Here is a 16565-nt window from a genome sequence, read left to right as displayed (position 1 = left end):
ATCTAACGAAAACTATGAAGGACCTATATAATGAAAAATATAAGACCTTATTAAAAAAATAGAAGAAGATAAAAGAAATAGAAAGACATTTCGTGTTCTTGTATTGGAAGAATCAACATAGTTAAAATGATCTTATATCCTAAAGCATTATACAGGTTTAATGCAATCCCCATCAAAATCCCATCAGCATTTTTTAAAGAAATAGAACAAAAATCATCAGATTTTCATGGAAGCACAAAAAACGCCAAGTCGCCAAAGCCATCTTGACTTCAAATTATACTACAAAGTGACAGTAATCAAAACGGCATGGTGTTGGTAGCAAAACAGACACACGGACCAGTGGAACAGAATCAAGAGTTCAGAAGTTAACCCATATTTATATGGGCAAATAATTTTTGACAAAAAAGCCAAAAACATGCATAAAGAAAGGAAAGCCTCTTCAATAAATGGTGCTGGGCAAACTGGAAAGCCACCTGTAAAAGAATGAAACTAGACTGCTGTCTATCACCACACACCAAAATTGATTCAAAATGGATTAAGGACCTGAATGTAATACCTGAAACAGTAAATCGCATAGAAGAAAACATAGGAACTAAACTCAAGGACCTTGGACTTAAAGAGGATTTTATGAATTTGACCTCAAAGGCAAGAGAAGTAAAATAAAAAAACAAATGAACGGGACTACATCAAACTAAAAAGCTTCTGCATAGCAAAGGAAACCATGAATAAGGTAAAGAGACAACCATCCGAATGGGAAAATATATTTGTAAGCAATGTCTCTGTAAGGGCCTAATATCCAAAATATACAAAGAACTCATACAACTCAATAGCAACAAAAAAAGAAACAAGCCAATCAACAACTGGGCAGAGGACCCGATCAGATGTTTCTCCCAAGAAGACATACAAATGGCCAATAAACGTATGAAAGGATGCTCAACATTGCTAGCTATTAGGGAAATGCAAATCAAAACCAGTATGGGATACCATTTCACACCTGTTAGAATAGCTGTTATCAACAGAACAAGTAATAACAAATGTTGGAGAGGATGTGGAGAAAAAGGAACCTTCATACCCTACTGATGAGACTGCAAATTGATACAGCCACTTTGGAAAACAGTATGGAGGTTCCTCAAAAAACTAAGAATTGATCTACCATGTGATCCAGTAATTCCTCTATGGGTATTTACTCCAAAGACTTGAAAAATCATATTCAAAAAGATATTTGCACACTGATGTTCATAGCAGCATTATTCATGGTGGCCAGGACAAGGAAGCAACCAAAGTGCCCTCCAGTGGATGATTGGATATAGAAGCTAAAGTACATATATACAATAGAATATCGCTCAGCCATTAGAAGAGATGAAATACTGCCATTTGCAACAACATGGATGGAACTTGAGATAATTATGCTAAGTGAAATAAACAAGACAGAATAAGTTGAAAACCACATGATATCACTTATATGTGGGATATAAACCTAAAAGCAACAAATAAACATGAGTCTTCGTTTAGAGACTCATGGACATGGACAATATACTAGCGATTGCCAGAGTTTGGGGGGAAGGGGAAAGGTAAATGGGGTAAAAAGGGTTAAATATGTGATAAAAAAAATCTAACTGTGGGCAGTGAACATATAATGTAAAATATATATGACTTACTGTTAAAAAATGAAATAAAATAAATCATTCCTGTCATAAAAATAAAGGGAGAAAATCACTTAAAAAAAAGAAATGATGCATAAGGAAAATTTCCCATAACTTTTCCCCTTCCTTATCCCTAGTTTTTCTTTCTAAGAAGTGATACTTTGCCCACAAAAAATACTGTTGCTCTATTTTTTTTTTTAAAGTATGCTGATTTTGTTTCTCAATGTTGGGAGAACAAATGCTTATTCATCTGAAATAAATTAGAGTTAAAACTAACAACTGAAAATTTGTTTTAATAATAAAAGAAGATTTTAATGATAAAATACTATCTGACAAGTAATTTTTTTATAAAATTTGATTTATGAGTATATAAAAAGAGCATTTTATTAATTCACATAAACTTGAAGGATGTCATTAAAACTTTAAAATTAGTAAAGTTTGCATAGAACTAATTCTTAGGCTATAATATCTACTAAATAGAGTCTTTGAATGTAAAACTCTTGAAAGGTGGAAGAATCTAAGGCATTTCAAAATATTTGTTTGGCATTAAATTAAAACGTTAATTAGAGGAGATTAAGTGAATAGGAAGGTGTTATTTTCTGCCCTGGCCAAGGAGGCAAAAGCCATTTAAGACATTCAAGTTAAAACTCATGCTGAAATGTGGAATTTCTCATGTTCAGTACTGATTTTGTGGTGGTCATTCATCTCAGTGGTTCACAATAGCATGGGAATTGCACAGGAGACGGGGAGAAAGTGTCATTGCAATAAAACCGTAGGGGAAGCCTCCTGAACACCAGAAATGGGAAGAGGAGTTTTGCCCTTAACCTGTCCTCGGCTAATGTAACTGAAAAGAGATTTGACCCCCACCAGTGCAGAGAGAGCAGGACCAAGCATTAGCCACTTTCCTGATATTGCACTGAGTCTAAAGAGATTTTAGATGATGAGAAAGAGTGATTATAAAAGATGAGTAAGAGATGAAAGCAAGTTGTTTTTTTAATTCTGCAGAAGTAGAAAAAGGGAATAGCTTCTGGTAGAAGAAAAAGATGCCACTAAAATATGGAAGGGTTTAGAAATTTTTTTTCAGAAAAAAAATATGAGGCATTCCCCAAGATCTGGCCTCTTTGAAATGAAGTGTGAAAAGATTTATGGAACAACTGGCTTACTTTAAAAGAGGAGAATAAAACATGGAAACACCTTAAGGAAACTAAAATTACAATACCAGAATCACAATGCACTCTGTTTAAATAGCAGAACTAAAATTGCAGAAAATGGAATACCAAACTTGAGAAGATACCTTAAAAGGCAGAGAAAATGTGAAAACAGAAAAAAGTTTTTGAGAGGAGGTTATAGTTGTAGAGTCTCATGAAGAGTAACTACCCATCCATTTCGTGGTAATTATCCACCATGTGGAAGGGTAGATGAAATTCCTGGAATAAGTCTACAACAAAAGGAACAGAAGCAATATTGAAAAACATACTAGATAACTTTTCTAAACAGGCTGAATGAAAAGTATTCTTTTATAATTATTTTAATTTCTTCTGTTCTTGGGTTTACGGCCCCGTTCTTCATAGCTTTAAGGATATGAGCTATGTAATTTAACATAAGCTTTTTGATCAAATGTTAACCAATCTCATAGGTTAAAAATAGCTCATTGTATTTTAATTTAATTTACATTACTCTTATTATGAGTTTTGTTTTTTAAACTTTAAAAAATAATTTTGTTCTCTGATAATTTTCATCCCGTAACTGTTTTCTAGTATGTTGTCCTTTTTTTTTTCTTTTCAAATAGCTTTTCTAGTGACACGTTTGTGACATAGGTAAGAGGAGGAGCGGCCAAGGTGCAAGGATGAAGGCAGCCGGGTGGCAGTATCAGAGGGTGCCTCCTAGAGTTTCCTAAATCATCGAGAGAGGCCCTTCTTTTCTAAACCTCATTCCTCTTCTCCGCTGTACTTAAGGACAGGGATTCCTGGATGTCCACATAAGAAACAAGAGGCTTAACCTTCAAGTGCATTGGAATGGAAAAATGGACAACCGTGACCTCGACGTGACTTGAACACGCAGCCTTCTGATCTGGAGTCAGACGCGCTACCATTGCGCCACGAGGTCACGAGTGAAAAAGGTCTTTTGATCTTTTAAAACTCTTTTGTTCCGCATATCCCAGTCGCTTTCTTACATGGATCGTTTGTTTTTCGTGTGAACTTCAGGTCAAACAGAAAAAATGAAGGAGCGGCACGGAGGGTTTGATCGTAAGAGACTAAAGGACTCCCTGCCAGAGCCCGAGGCCCAGGTATCCCCCAGCAGCTGCCAGACACCGGCGCTCGGCGTTTTCCCGGGACAGTCGGGCTCCAAAGAGGGGACGGCGGCGGGAGGGGCAGAGCAAGCCGGGTCTCTGTTGTCCCGGAGCAGCTCATGCTGCTGTCTCCAAGGGCCGCTGTAGCTGGGAACACGGCAGAGTCTCAACTCTCGTCTCCACGAGGCCAGACTGCTGCTGAGAAGCGGCTGCCAAAATCCGCAATACGTGTCAGCGTCCTGTCCCCACGGAAATGATTAAAAGGGGAAAAAAACAAGGCAAAGGTCACACTTAGGAAGTGACTTTGAAACAGCATAAAAATAGAATGCTCATGAGTTGTCGCCCCACCCTCACTCCAATTATACAACTAAAACTCATTTTTGAAAATTTAGACATTATAGAAAAGTGTAATTAAAACTAAAATCAATGATCCCACCACACACTATAAACATTTTGATATATTTCTTTCTAGATTTCCTCCCTCTCTCCTATACACAAATGTTCACCTACGTCTGTTAAAACTTTTTTACTGTAAAGTATAGCACGAAAACTAGCAGATTTTCTTTCTTTTATATTTTAAAGATATTATTGGGGGGTGGGGGTTGGGGGTAAGGGGGTTGGAGCGGGGGTGGCTCATCTTGCTGAATTTGTGGATTGACATCTAGCGTTTCCTAAATCATCAAGAGAGGTTTGTTGCATCTGCCGATTCTATCTCTGCTGCCTTTAATTAGGCAGTAAGTTAGATCTTTTGACCATATCCCACAGGTTTCTTATGATTTTTTTCTTTCTACTTTTATTTCTCTCTGTTATTCAGCTTGATTGTTTTCTACTCATTGTTTTCAAGTTTAGTATATTCTTTTTTCTGCTTTGCAAAGTCTGCTGCTAAAGCCATCCATTGAGTCTCAAATATTGTACTTTGCATTTCATAATTTCCACTTGACTTTTTGTAGATTTTAATTTTTTGAAATACTCTATCCCATCTTTTTTTTTTCAATTATCCTCTTTTCTTCAATTTTTAAAAATATGAATTATAGTAATTTTGAAGTGCTTGGTTGCTAATTACTGGATCATTTCTGGATTTATTTTTATTGACTGTTCTCTGTTCTTCATTATCACCTGTTTTTCCTTTTTTGTCATGTTGCTTAACTTTTTATCTCTTTCCGGGCACTGAGGATGATAAATATAAATTTTAGAAGCTCTTCCTTATTCTGGCAGACAATTCAATTACCAGTGGATCACCTAAATCTGGTCAAAGGTTGGTTTTAGGTTTTATTAACATGTATCTATTTTAGTTTAGTTTTTATTCCTTGAGCATAGCCCTTATTCCTATAGCATGGTCCTTACTCCTAGAGTGTGGGTTTTCTGGAGTCTCAACGCCCAGGGTGTTCATCAAGGTCTATTCATTCTGGCTGGGCCAAAATTGCATCACGTTTCATCCTTGTGTGTCCTCCAGTATCTCCACACATTTAGGCTCCTCTTGGAATCTAGTCACTTAAAGATGCAGCCCAGGAGTTAGCCAGGGACCCGAGGGCAATTTTCCATGCACATTTCCAAATTGCCTTCTCTGTAGTTCCCCCTTCTTTGTCACCATGCTCTTTAAATCCATATCATATCTTCTGAACTTCGATCTCTCTCCAGTGAGATGCTGTTCTTTTTTGAGCTCCAATCTCCTCACTGGTTCAAAAATGTTACCAGAGTAAAAGACTATAAAAAAATGTGGGGCTCAGTTCATATGCTTTCCTTCTACCAAGGATCACAACCCAAAGTGGTTGCCAGGGACTGGGGGCAGAGGGGTGAGGGAAATAGGGAGAGGTTGGTATAAAGGTACAAACTTTCAGTTATAAGATGAATAAGGTCTTAGGATCTAATGTGTAACATGGTGACTATAGTTGATAACAGTATATTGTATCATTGAAATTTGCTAAGAGAGTAGAACTGAAACGTTCTCATCCCCTCCCCTTAAATTAAATATGTGAGGTGATGGATGCATTAATTAACTTATGGGGGACCTTTTCACAATGTATATATATATATCAAAACATCATGTATACTTTAAATGTCTTTAAATGTCTTACAATTTTATTTGTCAATAAAGCTGGAAACAAAGGATCACAGTCCTGTGTTAATTGTCCAGTGCCTTCAACTAGTTCTTTTTTATTATATTTTTTCCAGGTGTGTTAGTTGATACCAGCTACTCCGTTGTTGCTAGCAGCAGAAATCCCTAAGTTATATTTTCCAACATCTTATTATGAAAAATTTCTAACATACATCCAAGTTGCAAGTTTTACAGACTTTTATATACACCACCTAAATTCTATTAATATTTTATTATACTTTATCACATATTTATTCATTTATCAATCCATCATTATTTTTTAATGTACTGCAAGTAAACTGCAGACATCAGTACACTTGTTCCTAATGTATATATACATTAATTCGAGGGTAAGAGTTTTTCCTTTTTTTCCTTTTAGGCTAAATTTATGCATGATAAAATATGCAAATATTAATTGTTTATTGGCTGAGTTTTAACAAATTTATATATCTGTGGAACCCAAGATATATGCTCTATCAAGATATAGAGTATTGACATTACTCTCGAAAGTTCCTTCATGCCCCTTTCCAGTCAATCCCCAACTCTAGCCCTAGGTGGAATCACTGTTTTGACTTTTCCCTACCATAGATTATTTTTGCCTATTACAGAACTTCAAATAAATAAAATTATACAGTATGTGTTCTTTTTTAAAACTTTTTTCACTCAGCATGTTTTTATCTATGCATCAGTAATTTGTCCCTTTTCGTTGCTAAGTAATATTTCATTGTTCGAATATCAATAGGTTATCAATTCTATTGATGGATACTTGGACTATAGTAATTAAAACAATTGATACTAACATAAGGATTGGCAAATAGATCAATGGAAAAGAATACACTCACATAAATACATCCACACTTATATGGTCATTTGATTTTCAGCAAAGACACGAAAGTAATCTAATGGGGAAATGAAAGTCTAGAGTAAAAGCTATTAGAATAAATGGAATGTTCATATTTAAAAAAAGTGAATCTTGACTATTACCTCACATCATACTAAAAAAATTAATTTAATGTGTACTGTATACACTTAAACATAAAAGCTAAAACCATAAAACAGGGGTCCCCAAACCCCAGGCCATGGACCTGTTCCAGTTGGTGGCCTGTTAGGAACTGGACTGCACAGAAGGAGGTGAGCAGTGGGCGATCGAGCAAAGCTTCATCTGTATTTGCAGCTGCTCCCCAGGGCTAGCATCACCACCTCAGCTCCATTTCAGATCATGAGGCATTAGATTCTCATAGGAGCGCAAACCCCAGCGTGAACTGTGCATGTGAGGGATCTAGATACATGCTCCTTATGAGAATCTAAAGCCTCATGATCTGAGATGGAGCTGAGGTGGTGATGCTAGCGCTGGGGAATGGCTGCAAATACAGATTAACATTAGCAGAGAGGTTTGACTGCACAGAGACCATAATGCAGACTCATATCAAAACCTTATCAGTGCGTAGCAAGTGACAAGCTGCATCTGGTGGCAAGCTTAAAGTTAGAATCTGACACTTAATTTATTCTGCTCATGGCCTGCCCAATATTTAATTTACCACTTCAGTCAACGCCTCTTTCTCGCACTGCGGACTTGTCTCAAATACAGTTTTGGTAAACCCATAAGCTAACTCTAGCCAAAAGGAGTAAAAAACAAATGTCACTGGAGAGCTTCTTTGCAAAAGGCAAAGACCAAATGATGAGATAGCAGAAGACTCTTAAGACTGCCAACAAAAGACAGCTGCATTTGAAAAAAAATACCAAGAGTCCAACTTAAATTACGGGTTCATTGCAACAGGTGATTCACATTCTCCGAGCCTGCTTTGTATAATATGTGGCAACCGGGTATCCAACAAAGCCATGAAAGCTTCAAAACTGCTTTGCCACATGGAAACCAAGCATTCTGCATTAAAAGACAAGCCTTTGAAATTTTTCAAAAGAAAAATGTGTGATCACGAAGAACAGAAGTCATTATTGAAGGCCACCACTTCATTAAATGTGTCTGCACTGAGAGCATCATTCTTAGTGGATAAGTGCATTGCTAAAGCTAAGAAGCCCTTTACTACTGGTGAAGGGTTGATCCTGCAAGCTGCTAAGGACATTTGCTACGGACTTTAAGGAGAGGCTGCAGTTCAAAGGTGGCACATGTTCATTTTTCGGCTAGAACCATAACTAGAATTGATGAACAAGCAGAAGATATTGCAGCACAATTGTTAGAAAAGATTAATGAGTCACTGTGGTACGTGATCCAGGCTGACGAGTCTACCGATGTTGACAAACAAGGCAACAATGCTTGTTTTTATGGGATATATTTTTCAGGAGGATGTACATGAGGATATGTTATGTGCACCTTTGTTGCCAAGCAACAGCACAGCTGTAGAACTGTTCAAGTCTTTGAATGATTACATATCAGGAAAACTGAATTGGTCTTTTTCTGTCAGTATATGCACAGATTAAGTGGCTGCCATGACTGGACGACTTTCTGGTTTCACTACTCGGGGCAAAGAGGTCGCTTCTGAATGTGAGTCTATGCATTGTATCATCCATAGAGAAATGCTAGCTAGCTGAAAAATGTCACCTGAACTTAACAACGTCTTGATTAAAATTATGAACCACATTAAAGTACAGGCCCTTTACTCACATCTGTTCATGCAGCTTTGTGAGGAGATGGATGCTGAGCACACACGTCTTCTCTTACACACAGAAGTGAGATGGCTTTCTAAAGGTAGACACCGGCCAGAGTTTTTGAGTTATTGAGAATCACTCCAGAGATTTCTTTTAGAAGAGCAGTCACACCTAGCAGCACATTTCAGTGACACAGAATAGGCTGCAAAACTTGCTTACTTGTGTGACATATTCAACCTGCTTAACCAACTCGATCTGTCACTTCAGGGGAGAATGACAACACTTTTCAAGTCAGCACATAAGTGACTGCATTCAAAGCCAAACTGGAATGATGGGGCAACAAGTGAACATTGGGATTTTTGACATGTTTTAAACATTAGCAGAGATTTTTAAAGAGACTGAGCCCGGCCTTCTTTCTCCCAGGTGGTGCATAATCACCTATCTCAGCTTTCAAAAGAGTTTGAGCATTACTTCCCAACCACAAAAGACCCCCAAACTGGGAAGGAATAGATCTGTGACCCATTTGTGAATAATTCAGGTGGAATGACTTTGTCTGTGCTAGAAGAGGATCATCAATTGCTTGAGATCACAAATTATGCTGACCTTAAATGTATGTATGAAACAACTTTAAATTTCCATATGTTCTATATTAAAGTCAAGGCGGAATATCCTGAGTTGCCACAAAACCACTGAAAAGCCTGTTTCCATTTTCAACATCCTATCTTTCTGAAGCAGGGTTTTCCACAGTGACAGCAACCAAAACAAGAATATGGAGTAGACTGGACATGAGCAACACACTTTGGGTGTCACTATCTTCCATCATCCCCAGATGGGACCATCTAGTTACAGGAAAATAAGCTCAGGACTCCCATTGATTCTACTTTATGGTGAATTGTGTAATTATTTCATTATATATTACAATGTAATAATAATAGAAATAAAGAGCACAATAAATGTAATGCACTTGAATCATCATGAAACCATCCCTCTGCTTCTTCTCTCTCCATCCTCTCTGGTCTCTGGTCTGTGGAAAAATTGTCTTCCACAAAACTGGTCCCTGGTGCCAAAAGGTTTGGGACTGCTGCCCTAGAACATTTAGAGGAAAATATAGGAGATCAACTTTATGACTTGGGCATAGTAAATGGTTTCTTAGATTATGGAGAGAAATAAGAGAAAAATTTATCAGTTGAACCTCATCGAAAGTAAAATCTTCCACATGTAAAAATCATTGTGAAGAAAAAAAATAGGCAAGCTACATACAGGCTTGGAGAAAACATTTGTTAAACGTATACTTGACAAAGATCCAGTATCCAGGATGTATAAAGAACTTTTATAAAGTAATGATAAAAGAACTAACAATTCAATAAAAATAGGCAGAAACATTAAACAGATCTTTTACAAACGAAGATATATGAATGACCAATAAGCACATGAACAAGTGGTGACATCATAATTCAAGAAAATGAAAATTGAAACTACAATGAACTATCAGCACAAGCTCACCAGAATAGCTAAAATTAAAAAGGCTTACACTACCACACTGTGAGGATGTTGTACAAAGAGAACTCTTGTACACTGTAGAATGTGAAACACAGTTTATTTTAAACTAAGCATACACATGCTCATACAACAGCAATCCCACTTTTAAGTATTTCCTTAATATAAATGTCCACAAAAACACTTGTACACAAATAATCACAGAAGCTTAAATTTATAATGACCCCCAAATTGGAAACAGGCTGGGTGTCCACATACAATTTTAATGAAATAATATATTACATTTTTGTTAATTTTTCACTTAACTCTATACAAAAATCATTAAATATTCTTCCATTGCATAATTCATAATGCCTTGATGGCCATTTTATGGAGCCCAATATTTTACTTAATCAAGTTGTTTTTTTTCCCTCAATTTTGACTATTAAAATAATTATAATACAATAGTTGCCTCTGGTTTCTTATAAACAGGAATCACTTGTATTTATTCAAAACTAAAGTATTTAAAAGAGGTACTGAAATCCTATGGGCTTTATATATACCTCAGGAAAGGATAGAAGAGTGGAGCAGAGCCTGGGCCTGATGAGCTTTAGTGAACGAAAAATCAAAGACAGGGCTCAGGTCACAACCGAAAAGAGAAGTTCTGTCTGAGGCTGCGGTAGTAACAGTCTCCCACTCTCTCATCCACCCTAGAGATTCTGCAGCCTCTGCCTTGTCAAACATAAACAAGGACCTCTTCTACTGAGTTCATTCTGAGGGTGTTAATGGAGAGCCTCAAATGATCACACATGTGCACAATGGGGAGTCCCTTTTGTTCTGTTTGTACCATCTCATGGAGTCCCAAAACCTCTATAAAATAAGCCTACGTATCACTTTGAACTTAATACCACATTCTGGCTAGCAAGGTTATATATAGTTGGGAAAGGTAGAGAAAGTACAATATTATGAGAGTATGATTTGTTATGATATTGGTTGAGGGCTAGTGGAATTGGGGAGAGGCCATGAGAAGTTATATTCGGAGTCATAAAGTCTTTAAAACTCTGAGTCAGATTGGATCTGGGACACTATCTAATTCCCACCAAGTAGGGAAGATTATGGGGCCAATTATATCTTCTGAGATCCTGCTGGTCGAGTGGTCTCTGCCTCTCAAGTTCTTATTTATATCACCAAAGATCTTGTCATCTCTTCATGCTGTATTAGTACAGAGAGGCTATTGGGGTTCTTGTGGGAATGACTTTTGTTCTTTCCAGTTTTGTGACTTCTACAGAAAGATCATGCCAGCTGTGCTGACCTTATTGTATAAGTCAATCTTATCCAGAGGAGTAATAGGTGGTGGCCCAAAAAGGAAATCTGATTGGTTTAGAGAAACTTTCTCTTTCCTTCAGTATTTCTCACACCAAAATTCTCTGTGTCTGAAATCCTGATCAGATTCCTTTGAATCGTGAAGGTGTTTTTCTTCTCCAAAAGGCTCCTACTGTCATCTCACTGTCACCGTTCACTTTAGAGAAGAAGCTTCAGTGCAATGGGAATTTCGGAAATGTTCCTGGGAATTTTCCAGGAGCAAGCTCTTATAGAATTGGACAGAGTTGGCAACAGACATATTTTCTTCTTGCTTTTACTCTCTGTGCCAACCTTGGCTTCGCTGGCCACTTATCCCCACTGGACAGAGCTCCCATAGAGTAAGAAAGAAATAAAGGACCATCAGGATTAACTATGGCAATAATATCACTTTAAGTGACAGTGTGGTGTTCCGCTCATATGAAAGGATTAGGAGAAACTCCTAGTATAGATGGAATGGCAGGAGTTGAAAGTTTTCTCTCAAAGGTTTGAATCCTGCTCACCTCAATTAGTTTTCCATTCTACAAAGCTCATTTCCTTCTTCTAGAAATTTTGTATGAAAAGTATAAGGCTCCTTTCCCAGTTTCTGTGCGATGCAAAGATTCTCAAACTTAGAGAAGGCAATGCCAAAATAGTAATTATTATAAAGAGTGTGATTGCTCATTGTTGACGAAGATGTGGAGGAAGGAGTCACTCTTGTATATAACTGGTAAGAGTCAAAACCATTTGGAAAGCATTTGGCATGTGTATAAGAGGCCTTGTCAATATGTGTACCTTGCCCCAGATTTTCCATTTTTATGACCCTATGAAAACAATTAAGGATGTTTGCAACGATTTTCTTGTAGGGCTATCAAAATTGTTTACGATAGTGAAAAATTAGAAGCAAATACAGCTACTCTGTTCCATAATCAGAGCCTAGATTTTCAAGCTATGAAAGGCAGAGAGAGAGACTAACCCAGGTTAGGTTCCCCCAGGAAGCCGACTCTGAGATGGACATTAGCATGGAGGCTTTTGGGATCACATGTTGTAGAAGACAGAAGAGTTGGGCTATCATGTCGTCTCAGAAAAGGCATCAGCTGACCTCACAAAGAGCTCTAGAGCTGAGATTGTCCTTCAAAATTGCCCCAGTGTTGAGTGGAAGGGTCAGATCTTTGCTCTTATGTTAATTGTCTTTGGATGTGGGCAGTCCCAGGAATGGGAAGTACTTTTGGGTTCTAGTAGCTGGAGAATAAATTCTTCAGTTCTGAAAGGGGGGCCTGGGTGACAGCATCCACTGCAGCCCATACCTTTCGCCACCTGGATTTACTTCTTCATATAAGTTTTGGGAGAAGCAACTCCAGGATTCCGGTGAGCCTTTTTTACTGGAAGAAATTTATAAGAGGGGTGAACTGCCCTTCTCTGCAGCTGGTCTTAGGGTTGCAAATTAAATTTATTGTTGCCCTCCTCTAATATCCATTCTAGATGCTCCTCAACCTCAGATAGAACCCTGCTGGTCTCGGTAGCTTATTAGTTGATGTGGCTCAGACACTCTTCATCCCTGAGGCCCTGGTCACCATGGGCTTCTCAGGCTATGACTGTTGTACTTATCTATTTATTACCAAAATGAGGTATTCTAGTACTATAGTGAATTACCTAGGTGCCAAACATATTTCTTCCTTCTCTCACTGTGTAACAATAGACCTACCTTCTCCTAATGATCAGGAGATTTTAGTAACCATGTTGGGAACTTGAATCCTGTCATGATGGTGACTCCTCTTCTTTCTGGCTGGTCCCTTGGCAGCAGCTGTCATGTATAGCTTGAAAGGACTATTGATGTGCTTCTTGAATGAGTTGTTCTGCCTTGGAAATCAAGCCCTCTAAACTGCAGCACCCAGGTTTGTGGGAGAGAGAAGCACATATTCCTCAGCTGAGTCCCTGGAAGCGATGGTAAGCCAAGTGCTCCTGTTTCCACTCCTTGGTTCCCAGTTCATACCTTCTGTCCACCAGGAACATAATCATATAAAAGTAGTTGATTTAAAGTATACATTGCACTTGGAGAATGGGGCCCCATCCTTGTAAAGTATTATCTCCAAACTGGCGCTTCAAGTGTGCCTCCAACAGGCCACTCCATGTCCATCACTCTATCAGTCTGGCAGCTGCTAAAGGGTGTGGTATGTGATGTGACCAGTAGATTCCATGATAATATGCACACTCCTTTACCTCCTCTGTTATAAAGTGTGTTCCTTGGTTTAATAAGATGTTATATGGGACCTCATGCCAGTGAATCAAACATTCTATAAACCCCAAGTTAGTGAGCCATTTTTGTCTGAGGCCTTGCAATCAAGAAAGACAAACATAAACCTACATATGGGTTGATTCCAAACATATGAACTGATGTTGCCTCCAGAATACAAGGGGTCCAATATAGCCAACTTGCCACCAAGTGTCTAGTGTCCCAGTGATTTGGTAACCATGTTGGGAACTTAGCATCAGAGACTCTGTTGCTGGAAGGTTGGACATTCAGCAGTTGCTGTATATAAGTCAGTCTTGGAAAGAGGCAGCCTATGAGGTTGGGCATATGCATAGCTTCTATCTCTGCCATCATGTCTATTCCACTTATGTTTCTATTGTGTCGGAACTGGGTGACTAATGACAGAAGCTGACTGACATTAGCTAAGATTTTTCACAGAAAGGAAGTGTAAGAGGTAAACTTCACAGTTACTTGGCTTTTCCTTTGCAAACAATTTCCAGATTGTGGAGCTCAGGCAGAGAATAACACTCATAGTGTCGGAGTTTAGATAAGGAGGAATATCGTTGAGGATATAGCCCTGAAGTTTACATAAAAATTTCCCTCTAACCTTTAGCTGATTCCTAAGCTGTTCATGATGAAAACAAGAGAAGCCCTGTAAAAATCAGCAACCAAGAGGCTAAACAGATGAGCATAGATTTAAGCAGCTGGCCAATACTGGAAAAACAGAGATTATAGTTTAAGATCAAGTTCTACCAAGTTAGAAGGGCTTGGTAAAAACTTTGGCAAACACCATTCTATTGAGACTCTAAAACCATGCTTTAGAAGTAAGGATTGAACTGAAATAGACCAACTGAAATAGACCAACTTTAATAAAGCCTAAAGTCAATCACAAATGGGATCAGAGTGATCCACTAATATTCTCTTTGACTGCTAAAATAAAAATTGACCCTTCCCTCTTTAGAGGACGATATAGCAGATCTTTAGAGTTTTTTCATCTATATTGTCAGGCATCAAATGAAATATTAGAAGGTATGCTAATAGAAAAAAAAGAATCAGCTTACTAGATCTGAAGTGATTCAGCTATTGAGGTTAACAGTCAAGGATTTAAAAATAAATATTATTAATATAGTCAAGAAAAAAAAGAAAAAGAGTGGAGAATTTCAGCAGAGACCTTGAATCCATACAAAGACAGGACAAAAATTCCAGAAATGAGAAATCTGAATAAAATTAAGAATTCAAAAGGTGGGTTTAATAGCAGATTAAAAACAGCAGAATAAGATATTAGTTAATAAATATTAGTAGAAAGTATTCAGTTTGATATACAAAGAGAAAAAAATGATGGAAATCCAGAAAATATTAAAAGATATCTGGAACATGATGAAAGGTCTAATTTACATATATCATTGGAATCTTAGAATAAAGGAGAGAGAAAATGGGGTAGAAGAAATATTTAAAGAAACACTGGCTGAGAATTTCTCCACACTGGCAAAAGACTTCATAGCACAGTCTCAAGAAGCTCTACAAACTGTAAATATGATTTAAAAATCAACAGAAAAAGCTTCCATGCCTAGGCACATCACATTAAAACTTATGAAAATCAAGGGCAAAGATAAAAATCTTAGAAAAAATATATGAAAAAATAAAAACAAAAACAGAATCATACTTGACATTTTAACAGAAACTCTGAAAGCCAGAAGTCAATGGAATGTTATTTTTATTTTAGGTGATGAAAGAAAACAATAAAACTCAAAATACCATCTTGGAACCCTAATTAAGTGAAAATATTCTTCCTAAATTAATGTAAAATAAAGGTATTTCGTATAAAAGCTGACATAACCCCTGGAATACTACAATAAATGCCAAAATGAATTAACCAGGCAGAAGAAAAATGATCCTAGTTACAACAAGGGACTTCAGGAAAGAATAAAGAAGACTAGAATAGGCATATATGCAGATAAATGTAAATAAACATTGCTTAAAACAACAATAATTATAATATCTTTTGGAGTTTAAAACATGTAGAAATAAAATATATGACAATGGAACTAAAGTTAAGACATAAATGGAATTAAATTATTAGTTTTCTCGTTGCTTTGAAATGTTAAAATATTAATTTTGAGTGCACCAATGATCCAAAGATTCATATAGAATTCTAAGGGCAATGATTTTCGAACATTTCAGTCTCAGAAACCCCTTACAATTAAAAAAATTATTGAGGAAACCAAAGAGCTTTTATTTATGTAGGTTATATCTATTTACTATATTTGAAATTAAAATAGGGAAATTAAAATATTTATTTATTAAAAATACAATAAACAATATTATATTGAAAATGATATTTTTGATAAAATAATATTTTCAAAACAAAAAATTAGTGCAAAGAGTGGTGGCTGTTGTTTTAAATTTTTCCAAATCTTTGTCATGTCTGACTATATTAGTTTGCTAGAACTGCCAAAACAAAATATCACAGACTAGGTAGATTAAACCACAGAAATTAATTTTCTCACTTTAGAAGTCAGAAGTCCAAGATCTAGGTGCCTGCAGGGTTGGTTTCTCCTGAGGCTTCTCTCATCGGCTTGCTGGTAGCCACACTCCTGCTGCCTCTTCCCATTGTTGTTTCTCTGTATGTGTACCCCTGGTGTACCCCTGTGCATCCAAATCTCCTCTTCTAATAAGCACACCAGTCATATTGGATTAGAGCCCAAACTACAGCCTCATTTTAATTTATCATCACTTTAAAGGCTCTATCACCAAATAGTCACATTTTGGGGTAGAGAAGCTAGGGTTTTAACATATAAATTTTGGGGGAACATGATTCAGTCAATAACAATGGCTTAATAAAATATAGCTGAATTCTCAGATCTCCTG

The 16565-nt window shown here is 37.0% G+C and overlaps 1 non-coding gene across 1 annotated transcript; it reads right to left on the bottom strand.

Annotated features, from left to right (window-relative positions):
- Nucleotides 1-3677: 3677 nt before the first annotated feature.
- On the bottom strand, nt 3678-3749 carry TRNAW-CCA (transfer RNA tryptophan (anticodon CCA)). Its single transcript has one exon. It is a non-coding gene; the product is annotated as a tRNA-Trp (tRNA).
- Nucleotides 3750-16565: the final 12816 nt, after the last annotated feature.

The sequence above is a fragment of the Pteropus medius genome, unplaced genomic scaffold (genome assembly GCF_902729225.1).
Source record: "Pteropus medius unplaced genomic scaffold, Ma_sr-lr_union100, whole genome shotgun sequence".
Classification (NCBI taxonomy): domain Eukaryota; kingdom Metazoa; phylum Chordata; class Mammalia; order Chiroptera; family Pteropodidae; genus Pteropus; species Pteropus medius.
The sequence above is the reverse complement of the archived record's forward strand: the minus strand, read 5'-3'. Positions and strand labels throughout refer to the sequence as shown.